Genomic DNA, 9,316 nt, shown 5'->3' with positions numbered 1-9,316 from the left:
CTCTCTGAAGATAAATAAACATTAAAAAGAAAAAAAAAAAAAAACAGGGACACCTGGGTGTCTCCGTCGGTTAAGCATCCAACTCTTGGTTACAGCTCAGCTCACAGTTTGTGAGTTTGAGCCCCACATTGGGCTCTGCGCTGACAGCTCGGAGCCTGCTGGAATTCTCTCTCTCCCTCTCTCTGCCCCTGCCCCCCCCTCAAAATAAATAAACTTTAAGAAGAAAAAAAAGGAAGGAGATTCTAACACATGCTCAACATGAATGCACCAAGACATTATGTTGGTTGAAATAAGCCAGACACAAAAGGACTAATACCGTGTGATTCCAGTCATATGAGCTCATGGGAGTCACCAAATCCATAGAAATAGGAAGCAAAATGGAGGCCACCAGGTCTGGGGGAGGGGTGGGGAGCTGGTGACTAGGCGGACTAGAGCTCCCACTGGGAAGATGAGAATGTTCTGGAGATGGACGGTGGGGGTGTCTGCACAGCGCTAGGAACGTGCTGGATGCCACTGGCTGCACACTCATGAGTAGCTACAGTGCTAAGTTTTATGTTTTATGTTTTCCTACGATAGATAAACACTTCTTCATTACAACTAACATTTTGAAAATAGGAAAAACTTGTGTTTTGGTTCCAAAAAGCAAGCTCTGTGTCCAGTCAGCTCATTAGGTGGGACCTGCTCCTAATAGACGGGGTCTCTGTGGAGCCAGCAGCTCTGTCCCATGGCCACAGTCCGCCCCTCACCTCTGCGCTGGGAACCCTGTGAACTTGGCTGTGGCCTCGAGGTGCATCTGAGAAGCACAACTTACCCCAGGAAAGCGGCCTCAGGCCCCTGGGGAGTCACGGGTGCTGTCGGGCTTATCCGCCGGCTTCCAAGCTCCAGAAAGGTAGGGGCAAGCAGCCCTTGTGTCCCTCAGAGGCCTGGGCAGGTGTGCTTCCTGCGCCAGAGAGCACCCAGAATCCCCCAGGAAGATGGTTTGTGGAAGAAGCGTTTGTCTCCTGAAGTCCAGAAAAGAAGAGCGAGTGCCACGATTCTGTTCACTCTGGAAGCATCTGCGACTCGTCGACGCTCATGCAGTAAACGGCCTCCCGTGTTCACACCCTCAGTGCAAAGGTCTGAAGAAAAGGCAGAGCCAGTTCTACCTACATGCTGTTAACCTCCATGCTCTCCCCTTCCCGTTTTCATTACCCTCTTATTTCATATATATTTTTAAGTTTATTTATTTTGAGAGAGAGAGAGAGAGAGAGAGAGAGAGAGAGAATCCCAAGCAGGTAGAGAGCTCAACGCGGGGCCTGAACTCACGAACCATGAGGTCATGACCTGAGCCGAAAGCGACAGTCGGATGCTTACCTGACTGAGCCCCCCAGGTGCCACTGATTTCATCTTCAAACAGCATTGAAAAGATGTTGCAGTTGGTACCACGCTGGTCGCCCCTGGGCCGGTGAGGCGGGACGGAAACGTTGCAGAGCTTTGAGAAAGCACCTCTCGGGTCCCAGGAAGAGTGACCTCCACCGTGGGGGGTTAGGCTATCTCTGTGGTCCCAATGCTGACGTGCGGTTAGGGCCTGGAGATCGCTCGGTGCAGCGGTCTAAATGTACCGCGGCTTTGAGATGTGCGAGACCAAAGAACTTCATCCACGACACCGTTCATCCATCAAGAAGAGACTCCCAAACTCGAGAAGCATCTGTTTCCATCAGAACAATCTGCGCGCTAAGAATGCACACAGGCTTCATACCTTTACTCCTCTTCCCCCAGCATCTAGCTAACGTGATGCTGTTTGGCACTACCCTTGAGAACCTGAACACCAAGCACCATAATGCCTCAGACAACGAGAAACAAGTTAATGCTATCCAATCACATGATGTGAGGTTGTGAAGCGACAGAAACTCTCCCATTCGGCCAGGGGAATGTAAGTTGCTACAACTGTCCAGAAACCTGTTTGGCGGTATTTCCTGGAGCTCACCCCGTGTACGCCCCATGACCCAGCAATCCCACTTCTGAATCCGCACCTATCAGAAGTGCCCACACGTGTGCACCGCACACGCGGACGAGGATGTTCAAAACCGCATCGGTCGTCATAGACGTGCGCGGGGAGCCACTCCGAGGCCCGCTGGCAAGAGTCAGAGACGTTTACCGAGGGGCCCCGTGTGGCAGTGACGCACTGCCCGTGTACTGTGCTTCCTGCCAAACACGAACAATCTCGTGAACTAATATCGAGCCCGGGAATCGAGACGCGTGGGTATAACTGGATACTGTAAACGTTAAAAACAGCAAGACAAACTCATGACGGAACAAGCCAGGGGGAGCACTTCCTCTGAGGGGTCAGGGACTGGAAAGAGGAGGAGGGAATCTCCTGGGAATATTCTAGATTGTGCCCCAGGGCGTGGTCCCACACACATGTTGCCGTGGTAAGAATTCTTCTAGCTGCACATTTATGATTTGTGAATTAGGCTAGGCTTCAGCTTAGAAGCGGACTTAAAAATATACAGAGAGAGGTGCCTGGGGGCGCAGTTAAGCATCTGACTCTTGATTTCGACTCAGGTCATGACCTCACGGCCGTGAGTTTGAGCCCCAGGACAGGCTGTGTGCTGAGCGTGGAGCCTGCTTAAGATTCTCTCCCTCCGTCTCTCTACCCCTCCCCCTCTTGTTCTCCATCTCTCTCAAAATAAATAAATACATATGTTTTTAAATATGTAAGTTGAAATTTGAGACCTTAGGACTTGTGGAGGCATCAATGAGAACAGTAATAAAGCTGTTGGTTAGCACCCCCTACTGGCCACCAGCAGTAACTGCAGGGCAGAATCAATGACCTCAGGCCAGGGGTTGCGGGCTCCGTCGCTCCTGTTGGCTCACCGGCCTGACGAAGGGCGTTCGGTCCAGTAGAAGAGTGGGAAAGAGGCTGGAGCTGTAATCACTGCGTCCCGTAGCGGGCACAGCGATGGTGACTGCGGCTTTGTTTCCGAGCATCTCTGTACCCCGTCTGTCCGTCGGTTAGCCCTCCGGGTGCTCAGGGACCGGACCCCTCCGTCTCAGTGCACAGCTCCTGAGAGGGGTGCAGTGTGAGGCAGAGCCTCAGGCCGCACCCCACTCTATCCCGGATCCGCTTCTGCATTCGTAATGCTAGGTACAAAACAGGCGCTCCCAGGAAGGGGCGGCCATTCCCAAAACAGGCCAGCGGGGGGTGTCTCTGGAAGGATACACGTGGCTCCTCCTGCACACATCTTCTCAGAAGGCCCTGGAGTGCCAGATGTCCTTCCAACATCTGGATTCTGGCTTCTCCTTCGTCCTGTCATTGTGGGCACAACCCAGGGGCCTGTGGGTCATGGGCATGTGTGTGTGGGTGTGCATGCATGAGTATGTGTGTGCATGTGTGTGTGCGTGTGGATGAGGGTGCCTGTATGACAGTGTACCTCCAGTTGTATGTGTTTGTGTGCATGTGGCGGGGGGGGGAATGCATGTGTGAGAATGTATACCTGTGTGAGTGGGTGCGTGTGTGAAAAGGTGCATGTATGTGTGCATGTGCGGGAGTGGATGTGTATATGAGTGTGTGCTTGTGTGTGCATGTGTGGGAGTGGGTGTATGTTTGAGTGTGTGTGTGCCTGGGTGCACAGGAACCCCCAGGAGCGTGAGGAAGGAGCTGGACCACTGTGAGCCTGTGCCACAGAAACTGAGGTGCCACAGGGAGAGACTCCTGTTTCCCTCTCCTCTGACGCTGGCAGCCAGTTCCGGTGGCCTCGTTCATGGCCAGTTCCGGTGGCCTTGTTCACGGCCGGAGTGGATGGGACCAGGGGCGGGTCTTTCAGGGCATCCCTGCAGGGGGGGACAGAGCCCTGGCAGCTGGTGACCAGGCTCTCCAGAGGGTGGTGACCATCCATGGCTCTCTGTAGGAGAGAGTAGGAGTAGGAGCCCTCCTCCTCACAGGAGTAGGAGCCCTGAGAGGAGAGTCAGACGTTCCTAGAGCTGAGCAACAGGGGCTCAGGCCACCCTTACTTAGGAGGAAGAGGACGGTGGCCTGGTACGTAACCCACCTGGCTAGCAGGGCCAGCAGGTGAATGGCCCATGGCAGAAACCGAGCCCCTAGCCCCCCCGCGTGTCTCCCACCTGCACTGAGCAGGTTCTGGACAGAGGACGCTCCTGGCCTCACTGCCAGCCCACAGCAGGCATGTTGGCCCCTCCCGGCGGCGGGCACTTCTCTTAAGTGGGTGAACTTGGAGTCTGGAAGAAAGGGAAACACCAGAGGGCGCCCGGGCGTAATTGCATTCTCCCCCAGTTCTGCAAACAGGTGCCAGAGCCCGCCTGGGGCAGGACGTCAACTGTGTGTGCACTTAGAACTCCAGAGCAGTGACTCCCCGGCCCCGCCACCTCCCCGCCCCAGCTCTGGGCCCTTCCCCTCAATGCCCTCCAGTTTCTCCTGTGAGCTCAGCCTCTCCGCACACATGTACACACACGTGTGTGCACACACCCAGCACCCCTACTCCAACACAGACACGCGTGTGCACACACCCACGCCCCCACTACTATGCATGTGTACATGCATGTGTACAGCATGAAGACCCATGCACACACAGGCATGCTCCACATACCCCCTGCACCCCCACTCCACACACGTACACACACACACATACACACGTGCACACACACATGCCGGCACACACCTCAGCACCCCCACTCCACACACATACACACATGTACACAGACAGGCACAGGCACAAACATACTCCTGAAACCCTGTCCTTCCCTTTAAAAAAATTTTTTTTAACGTTTATTTATTTTTGAGAGAAAGACAGAGAGACAGAGAGAGACAGAGTGCAAGTGGGGAGGGGCAGAGAGAGAAGGAGACACAGAACCCGAAGCAGCCTCTAGGCTCCAAGCTGTCAGCCTGACGCAGGGCTCGAACCCATGAATTGTGAGATCATGACCCAAGCCGAAGTCCGACGTTTAACCGACTGAGCCCCCCGGGCGCCCCGCTGTCCTTCCCTTTTAAACCCTACGGGATCTTGTGTGGAAAGTGAGTTCAGGTTCCCCCCCACCATGTATATTGAGGTTTAAATTCTATTCCCAGCAAAGACAAAAAGCTAAAGACCTTTTAGAAACTCCTGTCTTAAACAGCAAAGCAGGGAAGACGTATACGAAGAGCTCCAGATCATCTTGCTGTACTTTGCATTTTCTCACCTCATACTTCTATTTATGCAACCAAGTTATGGCAATGAATTGGCATTTTCTTGTGGACGACATATGATCTTCTATTTTACAGAGTCAACTCTTACATGAGCAAAAGCAACTGAGGCAGTGACTGGGCTGTTTCTCTCTTCAAGTAGCAATTTAACAAATCTTTCTTGAGCACCTACTGTGTGTCAGGCATGGGGCCAAGAGCTGGGAGCATCCTGACAGACAAGACCCATGTGGCCTGTGCCCATGCAGAGCTCACTTTACTCACAGTGCATTTGTCTTTATTTCCTACGTAAACTGAGTGCTTTAAAAATTATGGGGCGCCTGGGTGGCTCAGTCGGTTGAGTGTCTGACTCCAGCTCAGGTCATGATCTCACGGTTTGTGGGTTCAAGCCCCACGTCGGGCTCTGCGTTGACAGTGTGGAGCCTGCGTGGGATTCTTTCTTGCCCTCTCTCGGCCCCTTCCTGCTCTCTCTCTCTCTCTCAAAAATAAACGTTTAATAAATGTAAAAAAAATTAATGGTCTTACGTCACATCTAATTAATGGTCTAATTAATGGTCTTACACCATGTTTTACATAATCTTAAACAAGTTACCCTCTTCCAGTTTTCAATTTATCATAAGACGAGAGTTGGTCCGATGCTTACTGGTTTTGACGCCAAGATTGAGAGCATCTTGGAGATATTACCCCCAAAGGTGAATTCATATTTGATTTCTAATGAAGGTCTATAACTAGTTATAGATGATTGGAAAAGTATGCCCATGATAAGTGAAGAGATAAAATGTGATGGCTTCCATTTTATGGACTAAGCAAGAAATATAAATAAACTGTTAAACTTGCCTTCTTTCAGCTTAAAACCTGTTTATTCCTTTCAAGAGGAGGCGATGACGCTAGAGAACATGACCTCGGTCTCAGTCCGGTGCCAGTACGAGAGGAGCTCAAAGCGGGGTGAGTCACTGTCGTGCAGACCGGGACCCGAGAGCACTGGGTGGCACCCCACACAGAGACAGAGGGAGCCAGTAAACAGGGAAAGTAGGGTCCAAGCGAGGTCATCGCCTCAGAACCTTTCCCAGCAAATCGTGGAGAAAGAGCACCGAATGTTCTATGGTGACCTGATTTGACCGGGGGCGTTTGGGGACTTGGTGACAAATCCTAAAATACGAACAAAGGGTGCTGAGCCACAGACGCGGCAGCAGGGCAGCAGCTGTGACAGCCGCCACGCTGAGCACGGAGTGGCCTCGCCACGGCCTGGGCCACCGAGGCGCCAGGAGCCCTCCCGCCGCGTGTGGGACGCTCAGTGAGGGAAGGCGCCAAGGTCAGCAAGACAAGGCAGAACCAAAGCCAGGACACTTCCAGCCACAGGCAGAGCCCAGCAGCAGCAGGTCCCTGGGCGCCTGTCCTTCTCAGGAGCATCGCAGGCTCCGGGGTCACCTTCTACCCCGGCGTGTGCATGTAGGCATGCGGGGCGCTCCCAGCTGCCGGCTGTGTAGCTGCGGACTCTGCTGGCGGTGGCTTCACAGCCGGGACCAGGGGCGCAGCCACAGACCCGCACCGAGAAGGAGCTGAGCCGAAGCCCCACTGACCGCCCACCTTCACGAGCCCTTCCCTGATGGGTGATCGCACTGAGGTCCGGGGTCTCCCAGAATCGGTGTCAGTTCAGAGCCGCGAGTCCCCGATGCGTCTATTTCTTTTCCCCAGGACACGGTCGCCCTGGGAGGAGGCCAGGAGGAGGGTGGCCAGCAGACACTTCCGGCATGGACGAGGGAGGGACCCGGCGTCCCCTTCGTTCCAGGGGTTCTGTGAACGGGCAAGCGTGGGAAGACCTGTTCAAGTCTGGGAAGTGACGGAGGGGCCATGACTCTGGTGTCGGGATTCAGGTTAGGCTTCCGTTCATGGATCTGGAGCTCTTGTGCTCATTCAGACCGAGGAGGCCTCCCTCCCGTTCCACGTTGGGATCGCTGCGATCAGCCGGCCCACACCCTAGGTGTCCGACTGTTCTGGTTTCCGCCTTGACTCTGCTGTCCACCTCGGTGACCGCACCCACTCTGCCTTTGGTGGCGCAGTGCCCCCACGTGGCCCCGAGCCCCAGAATCCAGTGAGGTCGGACCTGCGCAAGAACAACGTCGGGGCTCTCCAGCTGGCTGTGCCCCTTCACAGATCGATCTCCCCCAGTCACGGTGACGCCCGCAGGACGAGCGGGTCTTACACGGTGAAGCCACTTAACAGTCCAGTCTCCCCAAGCCATCAGACACCTTCTAGAGCACACCAAGGCAGTTCTGGCATTGTGACCTCATTAAGTACAGGCCACTGTGTGGTCCGTCGTCACCAACCAACCACACAAGCCCCTGCTGACCTCTCGAACTAGGACATCAAACAATCCCCACCTAGCGGGCCCATATCCATATATTCAACCTGATCTGACGTTATGTTCCTTCCACCACCATCCCATATCCTTAATAGCCATGTCCACATATAGTCCCCGAATTCCTGTCCGTATACATGGGGAAAACTACACGGTTCTTCCACCAATATTCTTCTGTGTATTCCATTCACTCCTCTGGCAGTGGCACATCTCCTTCTGGTCACTTGGTTCCCTCGGGTCCTTCGGAGACTCGAGCCCAGTTTAGGTCTGGAAGCCAAGAGGGGTGGGAGAGAGTCAGCGGTACCCTGCACGGCCTCTCAGGGAACAACGTTTTCAGAACCGAGCGGTTGGTTGGACGTGGAGAGGAAGGAAAGGAGGTTGGAATTGGGTGGCCAGTAAATGGCGGTGTCAGTAGGGGGGGGTGGACAGCGTGCTCTGGGCTGGGGGTGGGGGCATCTCGTGTATGTCCCGGAAGACTTAATTTTGTGTGTATATTTACTGATTTGAACAACTCAGTCCCTTGCTTACAGCCATTAAAACACTTTTTCCCTTCCTTAATGATGGTGAGCTGAAAGTATTATAGCTGTTGGCTGTAGTTCCCAAATGTGATAAACACCAGGCTTGTAGTCATTCATACATATGCATATTTGGTCAGTTTTACTAACATGTAATTTACATATATACACCGTATTTAAGTATATATAATTTTTTAAGCTTATTTATTGATTTTGAGAGAGCAAGAAAGAGGGAGAGAGAGCATGCCAGCAGGGGAGGGACAGAGAGAGGAAGAGAGAGAATCCCAGGCAGACTCCGCACCGTCCGTGCAGACCCTGACGTGGGGCTCGAACCCACGAACCGTGAGATCGTGACCTGAGCCGCAGTGGGGCGCTCACCTGACTGAGCCCGCCGAGCGCCCCCTTGAGGATATAATTTGATGAGTGCCCACTGATGTTCATCTGCTACACTGACTTTCTCACACTCCGTCTCTGACATCCTCAGTCCCAATGTGCCCCGACCAGGGATGCAAAATGTGTGACAGTGTTAGTTCCAAACCCATGAAACAAACATTGATGGAATTAAAAGGAGACGAATCCACTTTTGTGGTTGTAGATTCTCACATCCTCTCTCAGTAATTGGTGGCCCCGTTAGACAACTCATCCATGAGGACACAGAAGATCGGAATAACACGACTAGCCACCTTGACCTTACTGGAGTAGAACCCTGCACCTACCAACTGCCAAATACACATTCATTTAAAGTACACATGGAGGGGCGCCTGGGGGGCTCAGTCAGTGGGCGTCCAACTCTTGATCTCGGCTCAGGTCTTGATCTCACGGTTCACGGGGTCGAGCCCCACATCGGGCTCTGTGCTGACGGTGCAGAGCCTGCTTGGGATTCTCTCCCTCTCTCTCTCTACCCCTTCCCCCCTCAAAACAAATAAATAAACTTAAAAAAAAAAAGTAAAGTACACAGGGAATGTTCTCCAAGATAGACCACATGCTGGGACATAAAGTAACTCTCAATAAATGTCAAAAGATCCAACTCTTACAAAAGTATGTTCTCTGACTACAATGGAATTAAATTGGAAATCATTTACAATGCCGCTAGTTAATGTGTACATACTGAGAGTAAACTTTTGTTTTACTCACACCTCTTTCATGGAATTTACTGTAGTTCTCTTTTGTGTTCATAGTCTTATGAGTAACTTCCTGTAGGTGACCATACATTAATTAAAAGCAGGCCTGTGATTTAATCATCTGCGTCGGCATCTGTCACTGTGC

The 9,316-nt window shown here is 52.7% G+C and overlaps 1 non-coding gene across 1 annotated transcript; it reads left to right on the top strand.

Moving 5' to 3' along the window:
* The first annotated feature begins 5,494 nt into the window (after nt 1-5,494).
* TRNAW-CCA (transfer RNA tryptophan (anticodon CCA)) lies at nt 5,495-5,579 on the top strand. Its single transcript has one exon. It is a non-coding gene; the product is annotated as a tRNA-Trp (tRNA).
* Nucleotides 5,580-9,316: the final 3,737 nt, after the last annotated feature.

The sequence above is a fragment of the Lynx rufus genome, unplaced genomic scaffold, assembly GCF_022079265.1.
Source record: "Lynx rufus isolate CCGP_SWC_20201006 ecotype Redwood Valley unplaced genomic scaffold, mLynRuf1.p SCAF_1, whole genome shotgun sequence".
Taxonomy (NCBI): domain Eukaryota; kingdom Metazoa; phylum Chordata; class Mammalia; order Carnivora; family Felidae; genus Lynx; species Lynx rufus.
Note: the sequence above shows the minus strand (reverse complement) of the source record. Positions and strands in the feature narration are given on the sequence as shown.